The sequence below is a fragment of the Salvelinus fontinalis genome, chromosome 26, assembly GCF_029448725.1.
Source record: "Salvelinus fontinalis isolate EN_2023a chromosome 26, ASM2944872v1, whole genome shotgun sequence".
In the NCBI taxonomy this organism is placed as follows: Eukaryota; Metazoa; Chordata; class Actinopteri; order Salmoniformes; family Salmonidae; genus Salvelinus; species Salvelinus fontinalis.
This window is the reverse complement of record NC_074690.1, coordinates 33,447,680-33,475,141: the sequence shown is the minus strand read 5'-3', so window position 1 is coordinate 33,475,141 and position 27,462 is coordinate 33,447,680. Positions and strand designations below refer to the sequence as shown.

General features: G+C 40.5%; 1 protein-coding gene across 3 annotated transcripts in view; it reads right to left on the bottom strand.

Annotated features, from left to right (window-relative positions):
- The window catches only part of sntg1 (syntrophin, gamma 1), a 58,567-nt gene extending 33,151 nt beyond the window's left edge, over nucleotides 1-25,416 (bottom strand). For 2 of the 3 annotated variants that reach the window (XM_055883547.1, XM_055883549.1), the window contains exons 1-2: nucleotides 24,613-25,416; nucleotides 407-737 (exon numbers count right to left, since the gene is read on the bottom strand). The gene's annotated coding sequence lies outside the window, so the exon portion shown is untranslated. The remainder of the gene's footprint in view (nucleotides 1-406; nucleotides 738-24,612) is intronic. The other variant, XM_055883548.1, reaches the window with a different exon arrangement.
- Nucleotides 25,417-27,462: the final 2,046 nt, after the last annotated feature.

The following is a 27,462-nucleotide window of genomic DNA, read 5'->3' as shown; positions in this document are numbered from 1 at the left end:
TACCATGATTAATGTTTTAATATGGAATCCATTGCTCCTGACTGACTGTGTTACCATATCTGTTACTGTGTTACAGCAGGACTAATAATTAAAACAGTGAGACACGCAACAACCAAAGCTGATGGACACATGTCTCTGGAGTAGCCCAGTAGTACTGCAGTATTAAAACATGCTACAGCTGAAGCTGTTGAAGACAAGTCACAGATGAAGGCGTAGTACAGTTCTGTTCTTTAGTAGTAATAGAGGTGGTTTGAGACAGAGCCATAAATAAATGACTATGGTTTGGGATGAGGATAAATATAAACATATGCTTCCCTTGTCCTCAACCTTGTAGTAAACAAACTGCTGTCCTTGAAAATGAATGAATTATACTAAAACAACATTGTGCTTGTGCTTTTAGTCTCACCTCAGTAGAAAGGCCCCCGGCTCTTTGTCTGTAGAGGTCTAGCCATGAATCAGGCAGGTGAGCACTGATTCTACCTGTGGCAGAGGAGCTTCCCTGGGCATGGCCGTGGGGGGATGCAGGCTCTCACCTGAAGCTGGTGGTGGAGCCTGGCCTACGGTGGGCTTGGTTTTGGACCACTCTGGCCACTGGCCGGCCTGGTGTATGGGCTGTTGTTATGGCCAGGTTGTTGTGGCCAAGGTGCTGTCCCAATCCTTATGGTGGTTAGGGAGGGTGTCTGATGGCAGACTCAGGAGCAGTTCCACTCAGATCCAGACTCAAAGGACCACAAGAGCTGAGATTAGAAAAAGACATAACATTTGAGTCAGTCTGCGAAGTAGTGGGAAACTAGACCAGAGGGTGTTCTTTAATGGAAGCCTCTCAAACATAATCCAGGTAGAAGCAGGAATTCCCCAGGGTAGCTGTTTAGGCGCCTCAATATTTACTAACGACATGCCACTGGCTTTGAGTAAGGCCAGAGTGTCTATGTATGCGGATGACTCAACACTATACACGTCAACTACTACAGCAACTGAAATGACTGAAACACTTAACAAAGAGCTGCAGTTAGTTTCGGAATAGGTAGCAAGGAATAAGTTAGACCTAAATATTTCCAAAAGTAAAAGCATTGTATTTGAAACAAATCATTCACTAAACCCTAAACCTCAACTTCATCTTGTAATGAATAATGTGGAAATTGGAAGTTGAGGTGACTAAACTACTTGGAATAACCCTGGATTGTAAACTATCATGGTCAAAACATATTGATAGTAGCTAAAATGGGGAGAAGTCTGTCCATAATAAAGCTCTACCTTCTTAACAGCACTATCAACAAGGCAGGTACTACAGGCCCTGGTTTCTACCTTCTTAACAGCACTATCAACACGGCAGGTACTACGGGCCCTGGTTTCTACCTTCTTAACAGCACTATCAACAAGGCAGGTACTACAGGCCTTGGTTTTGTCGCACCTAAACTACTGTTCAGTCGTATGGTCAGGTGCCACAAAGAGGGACTTGGGAAAATTGTAGTTGCCTCAGAACAGGGCAGCACGGCTGGCCCTTAAAAGTACATGGACAGCTAACATAAATGACATGCATGTCAATCTCTCATGGCTCAAAGTGGAAGAGAGATTGACTTCCTCATTACTTGTTTTTGTAAGAGGTGTTGACATGCTGAACGGACACCCATGCATACCCCACAAGACATGGCACCAGAGGTCTCTTCATAGTCGCCAAGTCCAGAACAGACTATGGGAGGCGCACAGTACTACATGGAACTTTGTTCCACATCAGGTAACTGATGCAAGCAGTAGAATCAGATTTAAAAAGCAGGTAAAAATACACCGTATGGAACAGCGGGGATTGTGAAGTAACACAAACATAGGCATACAAACACATGATAACATACACATTGTACACACACGGACACATGGATTTTGCGTTGTAGATATGTGGTAGTGGAGTATGGGCCCGAGGGAACACACTTAGTGTGTTGTGAATTCTGTAATGAATGTATTGTAATGTTTTTAAAATTGTATAACTGGATTAATTCTACTGGGCCCCAGGAATGGGGATCAATAATAAATACAAATAAAAATTATATTTCATATTTAGAGAGCCCCCAATCATGGCACAAAAACACTTTACAGCGCAAAAATACTGATGACGACAAATTCTCAGTGTGATCTAATGATTTGTATTCCATACCAGTTTATGGGTAAGGGGTAAGTAATCACAGAGAGAATTTGTTTGACAAACGGTTGAATTTCAGAAAACAGTTCGCTACAAAGCGGTGAGAAGTCTCAACTACTGCAGGTTGTAGGCACCTGTGGGTCTAATATAAATACCTTGCAGCAACTAGATGGCAATTTTACATGAAGTAAAATTGTGGGACTTGCTTTACCTGTATTAAAATGATTTTTGTGGTAGTTGAAGAAGGATATATATTTTTTTTAAGTAGTCAAAGTAAAAGAAAAACTTAAAGCAGTCAAAAATATAGTCAAAGTTAAATGTAATTAAATAATTGGTCAGATTACTTTGATATACTACTATATCAACCTTATTACTTTGGATTGTGGGGCAGTTAGATCGCACATTTCATCAGAAATAACAACACTCGGACTACTACACTGTTATACACTCTCCTACTAGAATACCACAGCATGTGCATTGTCAAAGTTTTAAATAAATGAAATAGTTTTTCACAACGTATTTGGATGACAGCATGATGTTCATGAAGTCCTCTCTGGGCTTGAGGGGGATCCGTGGGAAGAGGGACCCACTGACCAGAAAGGGGGAACTCCTTCCCTCGGAGCACCTCTGCCCCAAGGAGGGACACACAAGTTAACTGAGCATAGCATACGGTGCATTCAAAAGTATTCAGACCCCTTGACATTTTCCACATTTTGTGACGTTACAGCCTTATTCTAAAATGGAATAAATAAAAAAAATCCTCATCAATCTACAAACAAAACCCCTTTTTGTTTTTACATGTTTCAGTTTGCCCCTGTTTTCTCAGGTTTTAGCAGTCAAAATCACCCTTACACGTATACGGGTTGAAAATGGCAGATTTAGACACTGATAAAAACCTAAATTGGAACGCAGTGGCTGTACAATAACATGCTATAGGACTTCAGACCTTAGGCTCTGCGCTTCACAGCGCTAAACTATATGGATTTTAACTTACAGTTGTTCTGAACCTGAGAAGTTGGCCCCATCCCTCCCATTAATTGGGCAACTTTTGCACATTTTTATTGACAGAGTGAGGGAAATGCTGTAAATGAAAAGAACTCTATGTATTTCTATAGATGAGACGTTGAAGATTATTGTAAATACAGCTTTGATGTCATACAAGCAAGCCAAACACTTGTGAGTCCAAATGTGCACTTCACATTTCCATATCATAAAGCTCACTTTGGCTTCATACCCTGGGTTATTCTGAACGGAATGAGCATGTGTTTGTCAACTGTGAAGAAAATTCACGGCAGCACATGCACCTGAATGCACTCATGACTCTTTTCTATGCGCACCAAAATGATGATCTGTTTCCCTGAATTGCTTCGTATTTTATAACTTAGCTAGTCATGTTGGCAATAGAGCTAGCAACATGCATGCCCCTCCCACCTGAGGATCTGTCTTTTTCAACCATCTATTTCCTGTGTTTGAGGTGTGCAAAATCCAATTGTCACTTAAATCTCCCTGGATTGATTGCTTTCATTTTACTCCTGCGACTCTTTCATACTCTTTCTTGTTACTGTCGTTTTTTCCTGTTAATGTTTTGACCATGGAAATGTTTGTAAAGACCTGTCCAACACATCTCGACAATGGCTGAAAAGGGCTCAATGGGATACTGTATATTGTCTTTTCGTTAAAGCTATAAGAACGTTAAAGTTTCGTCTGGGATTCAACCAATATCCCCTCAAATTTATTTGGACACTGAGCAAATTTCAGGTCTTGTGAGCAGAAACTTGAACATTGTGAGAATTCTGTGCAACTTCCAGCTCACATTAACAGTTTTAGACTGTAGCCAATAGGCTATTGTGTCTATTTGAGCATAATGTAGGCCTATCAGAATGGCCTACCAACAAAGCCAATGGAGCAAATCCCATAACATTTTCACATGGAAATAGCTTTTGATTTTTAATGATATAGTCTACAGTAGCCTACATATGTGGTCTGTAGATTTATTTGATCAAATTAATAAGTTAGCTGTCTACCTTTGATAAGCAGCTAGCTAGCTATAGCTAGCTGGTGGCTTGCTAGCTAGTTAGCTCCCATGCCAAAGTGTTTCTAAACTAATATCTGACTAACTCGGAAATATGAAGCTATTTCAGAATGAAAGTTAACTGGCTAGCGTATCATGCTTTGTGACATTATGTTAGCTAGCTATGCACTAGTTCTTTCGTGAGCTGGCTACTCATTCTAAATAGCACAATCTAATCTGTCAAAAACAGTGGCAGCATGTGCAGCAGTGGTCATTTGGTTTTTGACATGAAAAGTAAAATAGGTGGTAAAGTAAAGCAAATGAGATGGCTCCGACAGAGAGGGCTGCATCGCTTCCAGTCCTTAGGAAACTTTGCAATGTACACTACCATTCAAAAGTTTGGGGTCACTTAGAAATGTCCTTGTTTTTGAAAGAAAAGCAAATTTTTTGTCCATTAAAATAACATCAAATTGATCAGAAAAACAGTGTAGTGTTTTTTTTGTTTGTTTTTTTTCTCCCCTTTCCCCCCAATTTTCGTGGTATCCAATCGCTAGTAGTTACTATCTTGTCTCATCTACAACTCCCGTACGGGCTCGGGAGAGACGAAGGTCGAAAGCCATGCGTCCTCCGAAGCACAACCCAACCAAGCCGCACTGCTTCTTAACACAGCGCGCCTCCAACCCGGAAGCCAGCCGCACCAATGTGTCGGAGGAAACACCGTGTACCTGGCCCCCTCAGTTAGCGCACACTGCGCCCGGCCCACCACAGGAGTCGCTGGAGAGCGATGAGACAAGGATATCCCTACCGGCCAAACCCTCCCTAACCCGGACGACGCTACGCCAATTGTGCGTCGCCCCCATGGACCTCCCGGTCGCGGCCGGCCTCGACAGAGCCTGGGCGCGAACCCAGAGACTCTGGTGGCGCAGCTAGCACTGCGATGCAGTGCCCTAGACCACTGCACCACCCGGGAGGCCCTAGTGTAGACATTGTTAATGTTGTAAATGACTATTGTAGCTTGAAACGGCAGATTTTTTAATGGAATATCTACATCCCGGAGTCGCCTCTTCACTGTCAACGTTGAGACTGGTGTGTTGTGGGTACTATTTAATGAAGCTGCCAGTTGAGGACTTGTGAGGCGTCTGTTTCTTAAACTAGACACTCTAATGTACTTGTCCTCTTGCTCAGTTGTAAACCGGGGCCGCCCACTCCTCTTTCTATTCTGGTTAGAGACAGTTTGCGCTGTTCTGTGAAGGGAGTAGTACACAGCGTTGTACGAGATCTTCAGTTTCTTGGAAATTTCTCGGCATGGAATGCCTTCATTTCTCAGAACAAGAATAGACTGACGAGTTTCAGAAGAAAGTTCTTTTTTTCTGGCCATTTTGAGCCTGTAATCGAACCCACAAATACCGATGCTCCAGATACTCAACTAGTCTAAAGAAGGACAGTATAATTGCTTCTTTCATCAGAACAGCAGTTTTCAGCTGTGCTAACATAATTGCAAAAGGGTTTTCTAATTATCAATTATTATCCTTTTAAAATGATAAACTTAGATTAGCTAACACAACGTGCCATTGGAACACAGGAGTGATGGTTGCTGATAATGGGCCTCTGTACGCCTATGTAGATATTCCATAAAATAACAGACATTTCCAGCTACAATGGTCATTTACAACATTAAGAATGTCTACACTGTATTTCGGATCAATTTGATGTTATTTTAATGGACAAAAAATGAGCTTTTCTTTCAAAAACAAGGACATTTCTAAGTGATCCCAAACTTTTGAACGGTAGTGTATATATTCTTATTCCATTCATTTATGTAGATTTGTTTGTATTAGGTAGTTTTTGTGGAATTGTTAGATATTGCTGCACTGTCGGAACTAGAAGCACAAGCATTTCTCTACACTCCAATTGTCACGATCGTGTTGACATGAACGAGAGGACCAAGGCGCAACATGATTTGAATACATCTTCTTTTTATTAACAACGACGAAGATGAACACGACACACTATTACAACACTAACGAAAAAACAACAAACGATCGTGAAAACTTCAAACGTAAGTGCACACACAAACTACTTACGTCGAACTATACATATACACAAACAATGACCCACAAACAGCTAAAGCCTATGGCAGCCTTAAATATGGCTCCCAATTAGAGACAACCGAAATCAGCTGTCTCTAATTGAGAACCCATTCCGGCCACCATAGACTTTCCTAGAACTACACCCAACATAGACACAGCTAGACACATACACTCAACACAAAACCATAAACTACAACAAACACCCCCTCTACCATATAATACCCCAAAATACACACATACCCCATGTCACACCCTGACCTAACTAAAATAATAAATAAAACAAATAATACTAAGGCCAGGGCGTGACACCAATAACATCTGCTAACCGTGTGTATATGACCACTACAATTTGATTTGAGGTGTATTTATGCTGTTGTTCAAATGCACAGATCGGTTTATATATCTTCTCAAAGAAACCATGGGTAGTTCAAAAACTTCCCACCATATTTCTGTCATGCTGCTTTGTTGACATCTCCAACCACCTCGCGCCCCGGGTATTCAGTCAATCAGCGACCGCCGTTGGTTGTGTTCCAAACAAAACAACTACAAGTGTGCTTGCTCTAGTTCCTCAATGGCACATCTAGGAGAGCTCAAAAAAGCACCTTATAGTTGAAGACTCTTTTTTGAGTCATAAAAGTGCATTGAAATTACTTTGGAACTGTGCACACTTTGGAGACAACAGTTAGTCCGCTCAGTCTTTTTTTTTTGTCTTATGTTGCAACTACAACACATTTTACAGGAATATTCTTATCATGTTACTGAATGTATCCAGAATATATTCAGATTTTGTTATCAAGAAATGCAGCGAAAAGTACAATAAATGTAAAATGCACATGAATGACATAGTGTAATGTTTGGATTCAGTCTTGTGTCACAGTGAAGTGTTGTCCTCACTTTGGTCTAATCAATTCACAATCATATCCAAACTGTTCCCTTTCAATTGCTACCATGGTTATGCATATGTTTTTAACATTTCTTCTGTAAGAAACATTTTCATCTAGCACTATAACATACAGGCCACTACAAGTGTAAATGGTTAAACCACATTAGGAGACCACTCTTGAGGTCTGTGAAAAATAGAAGACGGTGTAGTTACCCTTTAATGCAAGTGTGCACCAGCAAGAGACCATTGTTTGTTTAGCAATGTTTCTGTAGAGCTCATGTGGTTGCAGAGTTTGCAAAACAAATGGCCACTGGATTGATGCAAATAATCATGATATCATTCTGCCAGGTAGGCATAGCTTACATTTTGGGGGGGGGGGGGGGGGGCTTTGAATCTCTACCAGAAGGTCACCATTAGCATAATCGCTAACAGCTACACAAAGTGTAGACATACGCACCAATTACAGTCACACACACAGGGGCATTCCTGTGCTGTTTCAAGAAAGTTGAAGGAAAATACATTTAACTGTCTTATGATTAACTAGGGCAAACACATTTAGTTGATTTCCTTTCCTTTTTGGCATATTTATGAAATCAGTTTAACATTTTCACACGTACCAACACACCAGGTGTGATCATTCTACAGTGGTCCCTGTAGTGTACGATCAAACCGGTGTGATTAGAACGTGTATTTAGAACATCCAGTTTCGAATGATGCAACAATCAGCATTTGAGGAGGCCACACTGTTTTTTCAGAAACATTTTGCACAAACACAGTCCCTACAAAGTTATGTCCTGAATGTGAGCAGTTTATTTTTGGATGCAATGTTCAGACATTCACAGAAGTAGCTACAGCATAACACAATCATCCAATCCGGAAAAATGTAGAATACACTTGTCCTAGCGCTAACTGAGGAAAGATCGACATAACACAAGCGGTCATACTTTTATAACTCCCAGCTGACAGAAACGACTATATTAATTAGCTAATAGCAATTACTAGTTATAATTAATCACATTAATTGAGTAAAACACTTTCTAGAAATCGCAACTGTAATCCAACGATGGGTAGTTTGTGCGCGCCGCCATGCTTGTTTTTTTCCGTGTCAACCAAAGATAATAAGAGGAGACAAGATGAGTTTGGTCTGTTTATAGTTTGCATGTTGAAGGGGGGGGGGGGGTGTCGTCTACGATCATCCACTTCAATTCCATCACTTCCGAAAGTTTACCCGAAAGATGAGTGAACCATTCATTCACCTCATTATAACATCTTTGGTCTGGCAGATTATGTGACACCCAGAATACATTATAATATAATAGTATAATGTCAACAAACATGGCGCCACACATAGCTGGCAAATAGCTTAACTCATTATAATCAGTACAACCTTCAAAAAAGTATTTTACAAACATCATAGGTGTCCATTACAATATATGCAATAATCGGAATGCATTATTTGTCACCCGTAATTGAAAACGTGAAAAAAACTGTAAATACATTATGCTCCATACATACATGCATACGTATACAGTTGAGGTCGGAAGTTTACATACACCTTAGCCAAATAGATTAAAATAATTTTTTCACAATTCCTGACATTTAAAAAAATTCCCTGTCTTAGGTCAGTTAGGATCACCACTTTATTTTAAGAATGTGAAATGGCAGAATAATAGTAGAGAGAATGATTTATTTCAGCTTTTATTTCTTTCATCACATTCCCAGTGGGTCAGAAGTTTACATACACTCAATAAGTATTTGGTAGCATTGCCTTTTAAATTGTTTAACTTGGGTCAAACATTTCGGGTAGCATTCCACAAGCTTCCCACAATAAGTTGGGTGAATTTTGGCCCATTCCTCCTGACAGAGCTGGTGTAACCGAGTCAGGTTTGTAGGCCTCCTTGCTTGCACACGCTTTTTCAGTTCTGCCCACAAATTATCTATGGGATTGAGGTCAGGGCTTTGTGTCCAATACCTTGACTTTTTTTGTCCTTAAGCCATTTTGACACAACTTTGGAAGTATGCTTGGGGTCATTGTCCATTTGGAAGACCCATTTGCGACCAAGCTTTAACTTCCTGACTGAAGTCTTGAGATGTTGCTTCAATATATCCACATAATTGGGATAATTGGGATAATCGGTTGGGATGGTGTTCTTCGGCTTCCAAGCCTTCCCCTTTTTCCTCCAAACATAACGATGGTCATTATGGCCAAACAGTTCTATTTTTGTTTCATCAGACCAGAGGACATTTCTCCAAGAAGTACGATCTTTGTCCCCATGTGCAGTTGCAAACCGCTTCTTCCTTGCTGAGCGGCCTTTCAGGTTATGTCGATATAGGACTCGTTTTACTGTGGATATAGATACTTTTGTACATGTTTCCTCCAGCATCTTCACAAGGTCATTTGCTGTTGTTCTGGGATTGATTTGCACTTTTCGCACCAAAGTACGTTAATCTCTAGCAGACAGAACGCGTCTCCTACCTGAGCGGTATGATGGCTGCGTGGTCCCATGGTATTTATACTTGCGTACTATTGTTTGTACAGATGAATGTGGTACCTTCAGTCATTTGGAAGGATGAACCAGACTTGTGGAGGACTACAAATTTTTTCTGAGGTCTTGGCTGATTTCTTTAGATTTTCCCATGATGTCAAGCAAAGAGGCAAAGAGTTTGAAGGTAGGCCTTGAAACACATCCACAGGTACACCTCCAATTGACTCAATGATGTCAATTAGCCTATCAGAAGCTTCTAAAGCCATGAAATAATTTTCTGGCATTTCCAAAGCTCTTTAAAGGCACAGTGAACTTAGTGTATGTTAACTTCTGACCAACTGGAATTGTGATACAGTGAATTATAAGTGAAATAATCTGTCTGTAAACAATTATTGGAAAAATTACTTGTGTCATGCACAAAGTAGATGTCCTAACCGACTTGCCAAAACTATAGTTTGTTAACAAGAAATTACAACCTAAGTGTATGTAAACTTCGACTTCAACTATACATACTTTATGCGCCTACAGTAGAAACGACAACATGATATACTTGCTTTGCAAGTACCATTCATTAATTCATGTTCTTCTGTGTCCTTGTCATTTGTATGCCAAGCACAAACATTTCTGCAGAGGTGTTTTGTTGTGTTGCAATCGAAACCTCAGGAGAAATTCTGCTCATTAGCGCGCCTTTCTTGACACGATATCACTGAGCTGTAGTGGCAAGCTGCCTCTGTGATCATTGTTTTAAGACTTTTTCACTCGCTTTTCATTCACATTTGAAACTATACCTCATCATGTTATGTAAATCTTTTCCCTCTGCATCCAAGACTATACTAAATGAACCATTTAAAAACCTTTATTTAAAACATAGACTTTGGAATGTCTCTCAATACTGTGCCATTTCATCTGGAGCCTGCCAACACATTGAGGGATGTCTACTGACACCATTTTAGATCGTCTTTAACAACGAATGTCTACATCTGACCTTCTAAGTCCTAAAATGTTCATCTAAAATAGGCATTGTTTTACATACCGTATGTATTGTATGTTGGAAGACAAATGCAGGCCTGCTTCCAGCAGGTGCACTCAAGAACATACTGACAAGGGCAAGCAGTTGACTTCACTGTGTGAATCCGAGTAAGATACACTGAGCTGAACCTTTTGTACAATTTAAGTTGAGTCAGCGCATCTCACAGGCACGCTATCAGATATTTCCCCCGAAACCAATTTATTGCACAGTGTTTCTCTCGAATAGCACTCTTGGCTTTGAAACAATAGCAGGGGAAAGTTTGCATAGAGTAGAGAGGAGTTAAAACGCTTAATTCGCTTGGAAGGTGTTGGCTGATGGAGACATCGCCTTGCCTAGGACCTGAAGACAGCCGGTGTCGCTCCTCGAGGAATAGAGCAGCCATTTAGCCTACTGGCTACATTGGTGAAGTGACCTGAATCTTAGGGAGGTGGATATAATAGCTGTAGGCTTAAGCTTTAGTAGTCTTATGGAAGCAGACAAGTATGTCTCTGGATATGGCATATACTCTGACATAGTGTTTATTTAGACATATCTGTCAAATCTGACATGTGAGATTTAAGCTTTTAGCAAGTACAGCTCTGTTTTGGATACAACACACTAATGACCCAGGTGAGAGATCCATTCTCGCTCATTAGTTGAAATTAACAAATACAGTAGGCTCCAAAAGTATTGGGACGGTGACACGTTTTCGCTTGTTTTGGCTCTGTATGGAAATAATAAAATGACTATGATGTTAAGGTGCAGACTGTCAGCTGTAATTGAAGGGTATTTTTATTCATTTCAGGTGAACCGTTTAGAAACTACACCACTGTTTGTACATAGTCCCCCATTTTAGGGGACAAAATGTATTGGAACAAATTCACTTAGATGTGTATTAAAGTAGTCAAACATTTAATATTTGGTCCCATATTCCTAGCACGCAATGACTACACCAAGCTTGTGACTCTCCAAACTTGTTGGATGCATTTACTGTTTATTTTGGTTGTGTTTCAGATTATGTTGTACCCAATAGAAATTAATGGTAAATAATGAATTGTGTCATTTTGGAGTCATTTTTATTGTAAATAAGAATAGAATATGTTTCCAAACACTTCTACGTTAATGTGGATGCTACCATGATCACAGATAGTTCTGAATGAACCGTGAATAATGATGAGTGAGAAAGTACATTTTTTTTGTCACTGTCCCAATACTTTTGGAGCTCACTGTAGGTTCAGTAAAACACCTTCACTCAATCAGATGACAAAACATTTTCAACTCTGCACCTTAGAGACTATTGGCATTGACTCTCCACACATTCAAGACTACATTACACACACACACGCACGCACACACACACACACACGCACACGCACACACACACACACACACACACACACACACACACGCACACATACACACACACTGTCAACGCTGCTGTACAATTTATATACTTTTTATTCAACTGCTCAACCAAGACACTATTGACTTTATAACTTCATACTTTATACTGTATATCCTAATATCCTATTGTGTATACTACGTGTGTACTATATTGTGTATACAACTATATATACAATTTTTTAATTACTTTAAAATAATTATATATATTATATTCTTTATTTGACTTTGAATATTATTGATATTGATATTTGTACTGCATTGTTGAGGAGAGCATGCAAGTAAGCATTTCACTGTACCATTTATACCTGGTCCATTCAGGCCAGGTCCATTCAGCAGTAAATGTGAGGGAGCAGAGGTAAATTAGTGACGGACACATTTATGGACCCGCTTCCTGACCTTCTTGATTGTGCTGAATGGTATTTGGCATGGCACAGCCTAGAACTATCCGGTGGGTGTCAACTTAAGTCCAACAGGAGCATTTCACAAACTGGTGCTGCCCCATTAAAGCACGGAATATCCAGGAATTGTTAATTATGACCAAATATTGTGTTTTGGGGATATACAGTTGTGTAAACATACAATTTATAGCTTCAACATGTTTTTAAAAGCTTTTATGACAAACTCATGGACTGTCGGTCCTTGCGTCCATGGCTCTGTTAATGAATTTGAGAGTTCTGCTTACGTTTCCCCAGCCCCAATCCTCAGATTTATACCTAACCAAGTGGCTGGGCTTAAACACTAACTCTGGATTGTGGTTTTAAAGAGGTGTAACTGATTGTTTAGAGGTCAACTGTTCACCCCCTGGTGGGTTTCATATTTTTTTCTCCAGTGAGTTTCTTAATTGAAATTAATTGATTGTGTTCTATTAAGAACAGAGGATAATATAACAATTATTAAGTTAATGGCTTGAGTGAAGTGAAGCAGATAATCGGACATGGTTGTCTCAATTAGCATTAATGCATTCATTTAACTCATAGTTATCCATGTACATTACAGTGCCTCGTATAATGAATTGTTAATTTCTGAGAAAAATAACATGAAGTACAACATAAGAATCAAGTAGCAGTCATATTTAGCAGTGTAACACTGCTAGTCCTACAGGAGGGAGCTTTGGGGGGTGGATATAATAGCATGCTGTGAGGATACACAGACATGAAAGATAAATAACCCAAGTGTATTGCAGTAAGCATCGGCCTGATAGAAACAGCTTTCCACTGTCAGAGGACATTGCCTATTATTTTTCTAAAACAGACTGTATCTATGGGGGGGAGGGTGAAATCATCAAAAGACTTGAAATGCTAAGGGTAATGGTTGTACTGTAAAGCAATTCGAAGACTGGTGGTATAGTGTCTGAAGGATAAATAGCACCAGAAATAATGCACCAAAATAATATATATAATACAATAAATAATAGTATTTAGCCTTCATTTCATGTACGTCAAAGGAGAAAGTAAGAAACTCCTCACTTCAGTTTAAGAAAAATCTGACAGAGCTCTCCTTTTGTACATTTATACCAGATGAATTGTGTAATTATGTAGAGTTATTCCTAAATAGTTGGCTACTCCTAGAGATTTTGCAATTTCATGACAAATTGGAAAACATATTTCACATCTGCAGCAATTAACAGTCACCAAACAATGATTCAAGACCCTGTATGGCATTTACCTGGCGTCTAATATATAACTGACAAAATTGCCCTTCTAAGGCAAATGATAAAGTCATTACTTACTGTCTGTAATAAGCAAACATTAGAACTTGTATTGTCTAAAATAAACGACCAATTTGAGCCAATGTGCTGTACATGCTCTAACCAAACATTGTGCATTTTAACTCATTCCCACATTGACAAAACACAGCTGAAACCTATTTATATTTTTAAATTGCAATACAGCACAAAAGTCATTAAGAAACAAGACAAGAGTAAACATGTCGTCACCGACAAATGATGCATCGCCCCCCTTTGGGCCAATCAGTGTCATTTTGTAAATGACGGATCTCTATGCCAATGATGCATTCACCCAAGTTTCGTCAAAATCGGGCTAGCTGTGTCTGATATATTGCGTGTGACTAACGTACGTACAGTTGATTACTATAGTGGCCTCCTAAATGCCGGATCTCTATGGCAAGACACATCATTCACCAAAGTTTAGTCAAAATCAGGGCAGTGGTGTCTGAGATATCGCGTGGGTTAGTTAGACTCATATCCCTGAGCATGTGTGCCAAATTTCAAACAGACCAAGAGATATAAACATGTGCCCATTATAGCACCACTGTGTGGTTGATATGAATGTTCTTGCATATGTTGAGTCTTGACACGGTTTGCAACATGTGTACCAAATTGCAATAGAATACGAATATCCTTTACTGGTTTATACGCATTTATGTGCCAGACCACACCTACCTGAATGTTTAGTGGTCAATGTTTATTGGTCAGTGCAGCCATGTTTTAGGTGCTAGTCTGGAAAATATTGTGTTGAGAAACCTTTGTCCATAAATGCGACTTATCAAGTTTGGTGCAGATCGGTCATTCGGTGCCAGAAGAGTAGCCTTTTAAATGTTTTTGACAAAATTCAAAATGACAGAAAATTAATCATGGCAAACCTTATGCGTCCTTGAGGGAAATGTGTTCCTTGTGAGGAGAGGGACCTGTGTACCAGATTTCATGACTTTAGGTCCAACGGGGTGAGGGGCATGACCTTTCAAAGTTTTCATTTTCAATCTCTTGTTTGTAAATTCCAGAACTCTATGGCAAGACGCATCATTCACCCAAGTTTCGTCAAAATCGGGCCAGTTCTAAGATATATATTTTTTATTTAACTATGAAAGTCAGTTAAGAACAAATTCTTATTAACAATGATGGCCTACACAGGCCAAACCCGGACGATGCTGGTCCAATTGTGCGCCGCCCTATGGGACTCCTAATCACGGCTGGTTTACAGCCTGGATTCAAACCAGGGTGTCTATAGTGAGGCCTTTAGCACTGAGATGCGTGCCTTAGACCGCTGCACCACTCGGGAGCCCATATAGCATGTGACTAACATACAAACAAACATACAGACCGAGACAGATCCACAGTACCCTCCCCAACTTCATCATGAGGGACAACAGTAAACATTTTGTCCCCCACGAATGATGCAGCGACCCCGCTTGGGCCAATTGCGATATTGTGTGTGACTAACAAATTTCAGTTATCGTGTGTGACCACAGATGATCCATTATATTGACCAAATACTCCAGTGGCCGCTCTAACAATGAAAATTAATGTCTTAAAAATGGAAAGCAGTCAGGAGGAGGCAAGATCAGGTGGGACCACTCTAGCCAATGAGAGGGTTGACAGAGAGATTGCAAACCTGCTAGGGCTTGGCAATATGGCCAAAATATATTATTTAATATATTATTTACTTTTTTTGACAGTATGGTAATTTACGTTATTTTATGTATTTGAATATTACAAATTCTACATTTGCATTAGAACTAGTGCGTGACCCTAGGGTGGCAACACATAAATTCTAACTGATTTCAATGGGTCTTTCTTCATTGGTCTTTCTCCATCTAACTGATTGTTTTATACTGTTGAATTAAACTTCAACCCCAAAACATTTTCTACATTTTCATCAATTTCTGCATTTCCTGCACTCATTTGAGATCATTTACACACTGCCACGTAGGGCTGCACAATATGGGCAAAAAAATCTAGGCCTTATTTTTAACCAAATGTTACAATTGCGATTTGACTAGCAATTGACTTCCATGTTCTAATCATGGAAATAGAATGATTATTCGAATTCTATAGTTAGAATAAAGTAGTGGGCACCTTGAATACAGTGTTTGACATGAAAATGCCAGGGAGGAGTTATTTTGACATGGTAGGAACCAAAGTCTTGGTGGGTGTTTTCTAGGGGAACGGTATATAGTAAAATACGGTATACCGCCCAGCCCTTAGACCAGCCATGGTACTGACATTTTAGATGACTCAGAATCAACAACAATAGTATAATTTCTTCCAGATTATTCTGAGTCAGAGACCACTACATCAGTTAAGCATATTAAATGAGTGGTGTGTTTTGTGTTATGAGAGTTGGTGAGGATTGACTTGATTACTCATCGCTCTGCACTGCCTGGGCCAGAGGACTACAGCAACTATATTTTATTTTTGCACAACAGTGACTCTGCAAAAAACAGAGAGATAACACTCTGAGGTACACTGACTGAATGATTGACTGAAGCATCTACAGTAAAATCTCTTTGCGCTACTGTGTACTCATCACACAAACCCTTATAGCATACCTCCACAGTGAAATCCAGTCAACATCTGGGACAATTCATACAGATGGATGGACGACCAAACAGTCCCTCTCCAGAGTGTACAGAAATATGAGGTGTGATATAGTCTTCCTCTTTCACCCGCTCAGCTCTGGGACTACAGTAAATTGGGATGAAGATGTCCATAGCCACAACCGTGACATCCAGCCTTTCTATACCCTCTTCAGCTTTCCTTCAGAGGCAGCGCAGCAGCCATAGCTAAAGGGCAACATCAGGATCAGTGCTTCTCATTTGTCTTTTCACAGTGGAATTGGCTTTCATTTGGCACAATTTAGCAGACATGAAAAAATCAGTAGTTTGCAAATCAGCATGAATAAATATTTGACATTATCAAATAATCTTGGTCTACAAAGTCATGCATTTTCTCCAACGCTATGTCCACATTGTCCAATTTGTAAGTCGCTCTGGATAAGAGCGTCTGCTAAATGACTTAAATGTTAAATGTAAATGTAGCCTAGCAGTTAAGAGCATTGGGCCAGTAACTGAAAGGTTGCCGCTTCAAATCCCCCGAGCCAGTAAAGTGGAAAAATTTGCCATTCTGCCTCTTGAGCAAGGAAGTTAACCCCTAACAATTGTTCCCCAGGCACAGATGATATCCATTAAGGCAGCCACCTGCACCCCTTTGAGTCATAGGGGTTTGGTTAAATGCATTCATTTGTGCAACTGACGAGGTATCCTCTTCCCCACATCAATTATTAGCTTTCTAGCTCTACAGACTTTTTTCTCAAACTTTCGACGGTTACATTGTTGCATCAAAACGAAATCAAAAACAAACGTATTAATTGAATCTTAAAGAGATGTGGGACCAACTGGTGGACAACTCATTAAAAAAAGTGTGATGTGCAAAGCGACCGTACACAGACAGACAGACAGACAGACAGACAGACAGACAGACAGACAGACAGACTTTATTGGAACAGCTTCAGGTCCTTGTTGAAATGACTCTATCCATTTAGCAATTTACATACATTGAATACATTAAGTAGTTTCACTTCAACAGTGAACAGTTTATGTCTGTGGGGATAACATAAGAATGTTGTAAATAGAGAGTTAGCCGTTGGTTTGGGTGGGCCCATGCTAGACTGAGTGTGTGTGCTTCTCAAAGAGGAGCATATTATACTGGTATGATGATACTTAATGAAATGTTATACAGCCAACAAATGGTGTTTCAGTGACACAAACCAGTGAGTAATAGGTAATTATTTCCGTAGTAATAAATACGCAACATAAATAATAGTCTCTGGACAATAAAATCAATTGCTACCAAATGTAATCTTTATGTATTATGTTGCAATGAGTTTAATGTTTGATTTTACAGGTGAAGAAGATAAACAGAAACTTCCCAGTTAATCAACAGGTAAGCTATTACTACTACTACTACTACTACTACTACTAGGCCTACTACTAGTAGTAGTAAGGCAGTATGGTCCGGTACATCGTCCCAGTAAAATAAATAGTGGGGGTACACCTTACCAGTAAAACATGAGCCTATCACAATTAATACAACATGCCCAAAAAAACTATAGGCTAGTACCCTATTAGTTAACATTACTGCATATCAGACACACTAACAATGTGTGAATTGACTGGAAAACGGGTGGTATACACTCCAAATTGTGTTGTGGTTTAAGGAGAACACTTACATATTGAGTGGCTGAGACGCTTGCAACAAGGCGGAGATAAGTTGCTGAGATCGAGGCGCACGTGGACAACAGTGGATGATGCATCAATTCAGGCTAAGTGTAGGCCTAATGACAATCTCAGAATGTCATTACACTACACGTAGGTGTTTTGTAACAGATGTCTCTTTCCATTCAACAAATTGCAAATGCAAAGTGCACTGTTGGGTTTTGGAAAACAACAAATATTTAAAGAGCAGCATTAAAATAACAGAAGCGGGGCTATATACAGGGGGTACCGGTTCAGAGGCAATGTGTGGGGGCACAGGTTGGACGAGGTAATTGAGGTAATATGTACAGGTAGGTCGAGGTAAAGTGACTATGCATAGATTACAAACAGAGAGTAGCAGCAGCATAAAAGAGGGGGTGGGGGGGGGCAATGTAAATAGTCTGGGTAGCCATTTGATTAGCTGTTCAGGAGTCTTATAGCTTGGGGGTAGAGGCTGATAAGAAGCCTTTTGGACCTAGACTTGGCGCTCCATGTCCGCTTGCCGTGCGGTAGCAGAGAGAACAGTCTATGACTAGGGTGGCTGGAGTCATTAACAATTTTTAGGGCCTTCCTCTGATACCGCCTGGTATAGAGGTCCTGGATGGCAGGAAGCTTGGCCCCAGTGATGTACCGGACTGTACGCACTACCCTCTGTAGTGCCTTGCGGTCAGAGGACGAGCAGTTGCCATACCAGGCAGTGATGCAACCAGTCCGGATGCTCTCGATGGTGCAGCTGTAAAACTTTTTGAGGATCTGAGGACCCATGCCAAATCTTTTCCGTCTCCTGAGGTGGAATAGGCTTTGTCGTTGCTTCTTCACGACTGTCTTGATGTGTTTGGACCATGATAGTTTGTTGGTGATGTGGACGCCAAGGAACTTGAAGTTCTTAACTTGCTCAACTACAGCCCTGACGATGAGAATGGGGGCGTTCTTGGTCCTCCTATTCCTGTAGTCCACAATCATCTCCTTTGTCTTGATCACGTTGAGGGAGAGGTTTTTATCCTGGCACCACACGGCCCTATAGGCTGTCTCATCGTTGTCGGTGATCAGGCATTCTACTATTGTGTTGTCGACAAAATTAATGATGGTGTTGGAGTCGTTCCTGGCCATGCAGTCATGGGTGAACAGAGAGTACAGGAGGGGACAAGGCACGCACCCCTTAGGGGCCCCTGTGTTGAGGATAAGCGTGCAGATGTGTTGTTACCTCCCCTTACCACCTGGGGATGGTCCGTCAGGAAGTCTAGGATCCAGTTGCAGAGGGAGGTGTTTAGTCCCAGGGTCCTTAGCTTAGTGATGAGCTTAGAGGGCACTATGGTGTTGAACGCTGAGCGGTCGTCAATGAACAGCATTCTCACATAGTTGATCCTTTTGTCCAGGTGGGAAAGGGCAGTGTAGGGTGCAAAATAGATTGCATCATCTGTGGATCTGTTGGGGCGGTATGCAAAGGGTTTCTAGGATAATGGTTTTGATGTGAGCTATGACCAGCCTTTCAAAGCACTTCATGGCTACAGACGTGAGTGCTACGGGTCGGTGGTCATTTAGACAGGTTACCTTAGTGTTCTTGGGCACAGGGACTATGGTGGTCTGCTTGAAACATGTTGGTATTACACACTCAGTCAGGAACAGGTTAAAAATGTCAGTGAAGACACTTGTCAGTTCATGCTCGGAGTACATGTGCTGGTAATCCGTCTGGCCCTGCGGCCTTGTGAATATTGACCTGTTTAAAGGTCTTACTCACATCGGCTACGGAGAGCGTGATCACACAGTCGTCCGGAACAGCTGATGCTCTCATGTGCTTCAGTGTTGCTTGCCTCAAAACGAGCATAGAAGTATTTAAGCTCGTCTGGTAGGCTTGTGTCACTAGGCAGCTCGTGGCTGTGCTTCCCTTTGTAGTCTCTAATAGTTTGCAAGCCCTGCCACATCCGATGAGCATCGGAGCCAGTGTAGTACGATTCAATCTTAGTCCTGTATTGACACTTTGCCTGTTTGTTGGTTCATCTGAGGGCATAGCGGGAGTTCTTATAAGCGTCCGGGTTAGAGTCCCGCTCCTTGAAAGTGGCAGCTCTACCTTTTAGCTCAGTGCGGATGTTGCCTGTAATCCATGGCTTCTGGTTGGGGTATGTATGTACGGTCACTGTCAGGACGACGTCATTGTTGAACTTAGTGCTGGTAGAAATGAGGTAAAACGGATTTAAGTTTCCCTACATTAAAGTCCCCGGCCACTAGGAGCACTGCCTCTGGATGAGCATTTTCCTGTTTGCTTATGGCCTTATATCAATCAAATGTATTTATAAAGCCCTTTTTACCTCAGCTGATGTCACAAAGTGTTGTACAGAAACCCAGCCTAAAACCCCAAACAGCAAGCAATGCAGGTGTAGAAGCACGGTGGCTAGGAAAAACTCCATAGAAAGGCCAGAACCTAGGAAGAAACCTAGAGCGGGACCAGGCTCTGAAGGGAGGCCAGTCCTCTTCTGGCTGTACTGGGTGGAGATTATAACAGTACATGGCCAAGATGTTGAAACGTTCAAAGATGACCAGCAGGGTCAAATAATAATATTCACAGTGGTTGTAGAGGGTGCAACAGGTCAGCACCTCAGGAGTAAATGTCAGTTGGCTTTTCATAGCTGATCAATACAGCTCATTGAGCATTGAGTGCAGTCTTAGTGCCAGCATCGGTTTGTGGTGGCAAAGTAGTTAAAACGCTGTCAGTTCCACTTTAAACTTTAGGGCACCGTTTACTTTGTGTGCTAAACGTGAAATGTTTTTTTACAATTGGAAATAATAGTTGTACATTTAGTCCGGGTAATACTTAATGGTTCTGTTTTTGTATTCTTATGATTAGGACCTACTTACTGGATTATTATGTCAGAGTTGATGAACTGCTTATCCTTTAACATCATGCTGTGTGACTGCTGTCTTTCCATGGGCCCTATACAGTGGTGTAGTGGTGGCTGGAGAAGTGGGTATACTCTAATTTTGCCCAAAAGTTCCCAAACAGCCCGCCCAGCGAAAGAAAGGCTCCCTGTGTGAAAAATCAGTTTTCCTAGAAATGTTTCAGATTTTCACTCTCAAATCACCCTTTTTTTATAGAATACAATGTGATGGTCTTAAGTCCACAACAATGCTTAAACCACATCAATCTGATTGGCTCCCCGGTGGGTGGGCCTCTGTCCACCCAGGCCCATCCATGTCTATGCCCCTGATGCAAACAACATATGATGACAATTGTGCATCACAATAGCCGACTAACCAACACTTCGGACTAAACTTTTTCAATACCTGGTTTGCATACCCATTGTTGCCTTAGTTAGCATTTACTGTTGAAATGTCTTTCCTACCCTACCGGCTACCGATGTCATTCTTCTGTGAGCTACTCCATGCCAAAACCAGTTGAGAACTGCACACTCTTGCTGCCCGCTGAAACTAGACTATGTGTGCGGCACGCATGTGCATATATTTCACGTGCTTTGCGATTGTGTAGGCTACTTTTTGCATGATTTCTCTATTAATTGATAAGTCGTATACCTCCACTAGACTACTTTGATATGCATCAGTAGGGATTAAGAAGTGAGTGTAAGCAATGCCTACTGAATTTTTGGGGGGGTATATGGCTTACCTGCGTATACCCTACACTACACAACTGGCCCTTTGTGTTTTACAAAAGGTGCACTCTCCTACATGAGTGCGCTGGTATTACGGTTGCTGTCCTTTCAGAATCACAAACCTGTCACACACTGAAGACCTATAGGTTCACCACTGTGCAAACATGTGTATAATAGTTATAAAGGCTGTTAAGATATTCATGTTTCAAGATAGGAGTGTATATATTTGGCCTTGCTAAGCGGTTTTGTGGGCTGGCTGAATGGAAACGGATAATTGTGACTTTTGTACTCCGCTGGTGTCGGGAAGAAATTATGAGTCCTCACTCTCCGAGACCGAGTCAAGACCAAACACAAATGTGGGCTAGTGATAAAAAAAAATCTCCATTTAATCAATATTAAAATCAGGCTGTAACACAACAAAATGTGGAAAAAAACTTTTTGGTGATATCCAATTGGTAGTTACAGTCTTGTCCTACGGACTCAGGAGAGGCAAAGGTCATGTTTACACCAAAACACGACCCTGCCAAACCACACAACCTGGAAGCCAACCGCACCAATGTGGAAACACCATCCAGCTGAAGAGCACAATGGGACAAGGAAATCCCAGCAGGACAAACCCTCCTCTAACCATTGTGCACCGCCTCATGGGTGTCCCAGTCACAGCCAGCGATTGAACCCAGGTATGTTGTGATGCCTCAAGCACTGTGATGCAGTGCCACTCGGGAGGCCTCGGGTGTGAATACTTTCTGAAGGTACTTTTTGATTGGTTGATTATGCTACACAAAGATAAATAATTTAAATTAGTTAATAGTTTGATTTATTGCACCTGTTACTGAGATGGTTGTTCCGGTTTATATGATTTATGTAGTCTCTTTAATGAATTAATTTTCCCTACCCTGGCAGTCATTCTGAATGCAGGTTGCAGTTGACTAAACGTTACAATTGTTAGATATCCTTACTTTGTCTGGATTCCAATAGGAATTACACATCACTTTGCAAGCAAGCATAATGTGACTTGCAGGCCTGATGTGGCCAGTAAACCAGGAGTTTCAGACCACAGTGTTAGGGTATAACTAGGCTCTCAAAGAAATGCTTTATGATATACGTTATGTATTGTCAAAAATAGTTTAATTTGAAAGATAACAACATCTGATAAAAGTGTTATAGCACATTAGAACCATTCATGGAGGGTTCTAGGTATAGAACCGTTCTTTGAGGATTCTATGAAGAACCACTTACAGAAGGTTCTACCTAGCACCAAAAAGGCTTCCCCTATGGGGACAAGCTGAAGAACCCTATTGGGTTCTATTTGGCATCTATTTTTCTACGAGTGTACTTAATGACATTACAATGTGACACTGTAGATAGGAGAGTCATGCCTGGTTGACACCTGGTCACAGTACCCTATTGGCCAATTTCCCTCAAGCCTGATGTTCTTGACAGAGATCTTTGATTTATAGTATGAGCTGTATGGGGAGAGGGGGTATAGTCGGAACATAAACATGTCAATGACATGTCACTACCTTTTCATTCCATAGGAACTAGGATCTGTCACTATACTGTACATCAACCAAATTGCTACCTTTGACCATTGACCTACACTGCTCAGTAATCCTTTCTGAAGAATTTGTAAGAATTACAGCATATTGATGATAAGGCCATGATACAGACCTAACAGGTATAGCCTATCCTATGGTTTCATTGAGCTCAGCAAGCAGCTTACATTGAGTACAAATGAAGAGTGTGTCCATCAAATCTAGCTAGGTTTTAACCTCCATCTTAAAGCCAATGGATGGTAGCACAATGGGCATCGGGTAGCCTAGCAGTTAGAGTTTTGGGCCAGTAGCCAAAAGGTCACTAGTTCAAATCCCTGAGCTGACAAGGTGAAACATCAGTAGATAAGCAAGGCACTTAACCCTAATTGCTCCAGGATCACTGTTGATAAAGGCTATCCCTGGCTGTTACCCCACTTTCTGGGGGTGTCTCAACGAGAATTCATAATACATTTCTAATTCACACATGCTGTATGCATTCATATGCACTTCTACATGTGTGAAATAGCACAAATATAAGCACCCACCAAATGATTATAAGTTAATATACACCAACTGACCCCTCAAGTTATTTAGTTGATTTGTCTTTACTTTAACAAACATTGCTGTAAGAAGTGTGGAAATGTTAAATATATATTCATAATAGATAATAAATATTCAGGAGGGGCTTTCAAGTAAATCTATATACCTTCCTAAAAGGTATTAAAACCAGAATAGAGACTATAGTTTGGTTGCCATGGGGCTGGTGATATATTAGGCCAAGCTGGTATTGCATGTATTCCACATTATTAGCTCCAGAAGACTAACAATCAGTAGGCTGTACAACCATGTAAATAACTGGAATATGATTAATACCAGCAACTGCCTTACCGTGGCAGCAGAATTCCATCATCTACAAGTCTATATCATACAAAAATGACCATGTCGATAATATGGGCAGTGTATTGCCTTGCACTTCAACCTTGTTTTACATCATTGTGGATAGAAAGAGGACTGACACGGCACTAGCTGAAGGAACTGCGTGTGCCTATACATTTGGACACGTCAGACGGCAAAAGAGGCTACTGCATGTTGCAACCTAAATTCCTTTCATATTTTACACTTAATGGGTTCTCTATCATAATCTGAATGAACTGTTCCCTTTCGTAGGCTACATTACGCATATGTGAGAGCCAATGATCATAGATTGTTAGGCTACTTATTAGATATTAGATAGATCATGAAGAGCATAGCCTACTGGCTTCTGAATTAGGCTTTATGAAAGTGATAGTCTACATATGGCGTATAAATAAAAGTGAACGTTTTTAAAGGTACAGTTAATACATTATATTGTCTCATATACTAGTGGGCTATATCCCACTACAGTGAATTACAATCTTAAATGCAAATTACATTGTATTATACAATATAAATCGAGAAGTTGACTTGGAATATTTATATATAGCTTACCTGATTTTCTGGTAACAGGTGGTGATGATATTGGATCCAGTCGGCCCCTTACATCAATCCCTGCTGAAATATCTTTATTTATTCAGTCAAGGCTGCAGAATCTAAAAAATCTATGGGAAATCATAGCCTACCTATCCTTGTGCCACCGTCGCCCACGATATCCACACACTGAGGCAGTGTGCGAAACCGTTAAGCATCCCACACTTAGCCTAGGCTACACGAGAAACGTGTAATTTTTCTCTCCATATTTCTCCAGCAGAAACGAGACAGGGCATCCTTTCCTTCGACAGTCGACGCCAGCAAGGCATGGGATAGATACAGTTTCACATTTTCCCTTACCGTGCGCCCTGGTGCCAAAATGACTGGCTAAAAATCATATGCGATTTGTTTAAACTCACGTCAATCGCCTCAGTTGTTAATTTTACTCACGGACCACTCACATTTCTCCCAATGAGGAAATTACTGTGAATGTACGTTCACCGTTGATTAAGAAAATCAATTATGCACATAGCCTAAGATAAGTACAAGCAAAATGTCTCCGGTCCAAGGAGCGCTTTAAAAGGCAATTATCGGCGAGCACTGCGGTATGGTTTGGTTAGGGAATGCGTCCTGAAGAAAATTACCGCAAAAGCAGATACAAAGGAGCCAATTCAATGTGTATCTCACATCAGATCAGGAAACTCAGTTTCAACTCCTCAATACATTAACAGACAGCTGGGTTCAGTGCCGTAAGATCCTCTACCCTGCAGCCCTTATTGGGTGAGCAGCTGTGCAGGTTTTCCAGTTGCAGGTGTATTGCAATCAGAGCTATGTATAGCCATAAAGAGAGTAGGTCTACATATGTATATGATTGCAATAGTGTCTCTGTTTTTTTCTACACAACACACTGTCCCAAAGTCTAACACTTTACATGAAGTTGCTCGTATACCTGTGTAATAACTCTCATGACATTGTAATAACATTAAGTTGTTACATAGGACTTTAATAATTGCGTTCCCTTTTGTAAGTGCATTGAATTACCATCTTAACTACCAATTTTATACACAGTTGATTAAAGTGAGACCAATTTGAGCATCATAGACCTGAGAGATAAAATGGCCCTTATAAAAGAGTTAAATAAAGGTTAAATAACAAAATGTAATTTTAAAAAAATGTGAATTTGAATGCTATTATCACTTGCACAACATAAGGTTTCTTAGTCATGAATTCATCTCACAGGCATTTTATTCTCTTTTCAAAAATTAGTTATTGTTGTTTCAGGTGATTTTCTGATGATTGTTGATCTTATTTATAGAACATTTCATCAAATTAACACTTTGCTGCCCTGGACATGATCTGATTAGATTGAAGACGATGCACACCCATCTGTTTTAGCATCAAATCCCTATACAGTACTACAGTGGCTTGCGAAAGTATTCACCCCCTTGGCATTTTTCCTATTCTACTGCAATACAACGTGGAATTAACGCCAAAGGGGGATGAATCGTTTTGCAAGGCACTGTACCTTGTGAGTAACCCCTATATATTGGGTATCCATGTTGATTTAGATGCGGAAAGCTGCAGTATTGACTTGTGTTTTCACAAAAAAGGTGTGTTTTAAGTGCGGTATAGCTCATCCAAAATTTCAGTTAGTGCACACAGACTATCTTTGTGAAACATTGATGCCTTCTCACCATGGAAAACTTACGCACATTTACTTTGTGTTTTTTTGTTTATTTCGAAAAACCAATATAACAGAAAGTACAACACAACACTAACATTCAAACATGCAAAAATACAGATATTAACAAACATATGAGCTGCACATCCATTCCACAGTGTGTTGTCAGACAAATACACACATGGTCAGTCAAGACAGTTTATTAGGTCTCCCCCATCAAAAATGGAGCCATCCAACTAATTATACACAGATAACCCCTCCTACCCTCATAATTTAGCCAGGAAAGAAGGACATTATTTATTGTCTCCAATTAGGTTTTGAAGATAAGATAACCAGTTCACAATTAACTTTAAGTTAGCAACGCAATAAGATTTTTTTTAAATTGCTGAATTTGCCAATCTTATTTGATATGGGAACTATTCAAATGCATCCTTTGTTTCATTCATTTGGCCAAATAATGCCATTGCGAAGAGTTAACTGGACACAAGGGGGCGTAGAGTGATACATTTCCTTCTCCTTTGCAGGCTCCGCTCAGCAGACAGACGTAAATGTAATTATGCTGTTCAGACTGACCTTGAAAGCCAACTAGTTAGATTGACATTTGAAGGAAGAATACTTTATTGGATTATTGACAAGGAAATGTATGATTTACTACCTGCATTCACACTGACATCAGAGGAAGCTTCGTGGAGGACAATCCCATTCAATGACAATGTGAACAGTAATGGAGTTGGTTTCCACTATCCCCTGCTTGTGCATAAATTACATGTCACTGGATTGGGGAAAGGGTATACATCAATAAATAATCAAACATGTGTGTATGCTGTGTAGCACATAGGAAGCAATATCATTTAATACCATGCAGATGTGTTTTTACAATGATATCCCTCATTAAATTAGTCCTCCATGCCATTGAACAGGCTATCGATTGTCATGCCTTCTGAGCTATGCAACACACAACGCTCATTACCAACAACCTGCACATTCCGACGATTGCACTGGGATGTATCCTTATATCACAGCTGTCTCCAGCTACAAGCCCAAACACCATCACCACCACCACCACCACTAGTCCACAAATCTCCCCACTCCACACACAAATACACCTGTCTACCAAGAGGGTGGGTCTTGACTCCGCCCATTACAAATGTACGTGGTTTTAATTGGTTTGAAGACGCCTGACTTGTAAA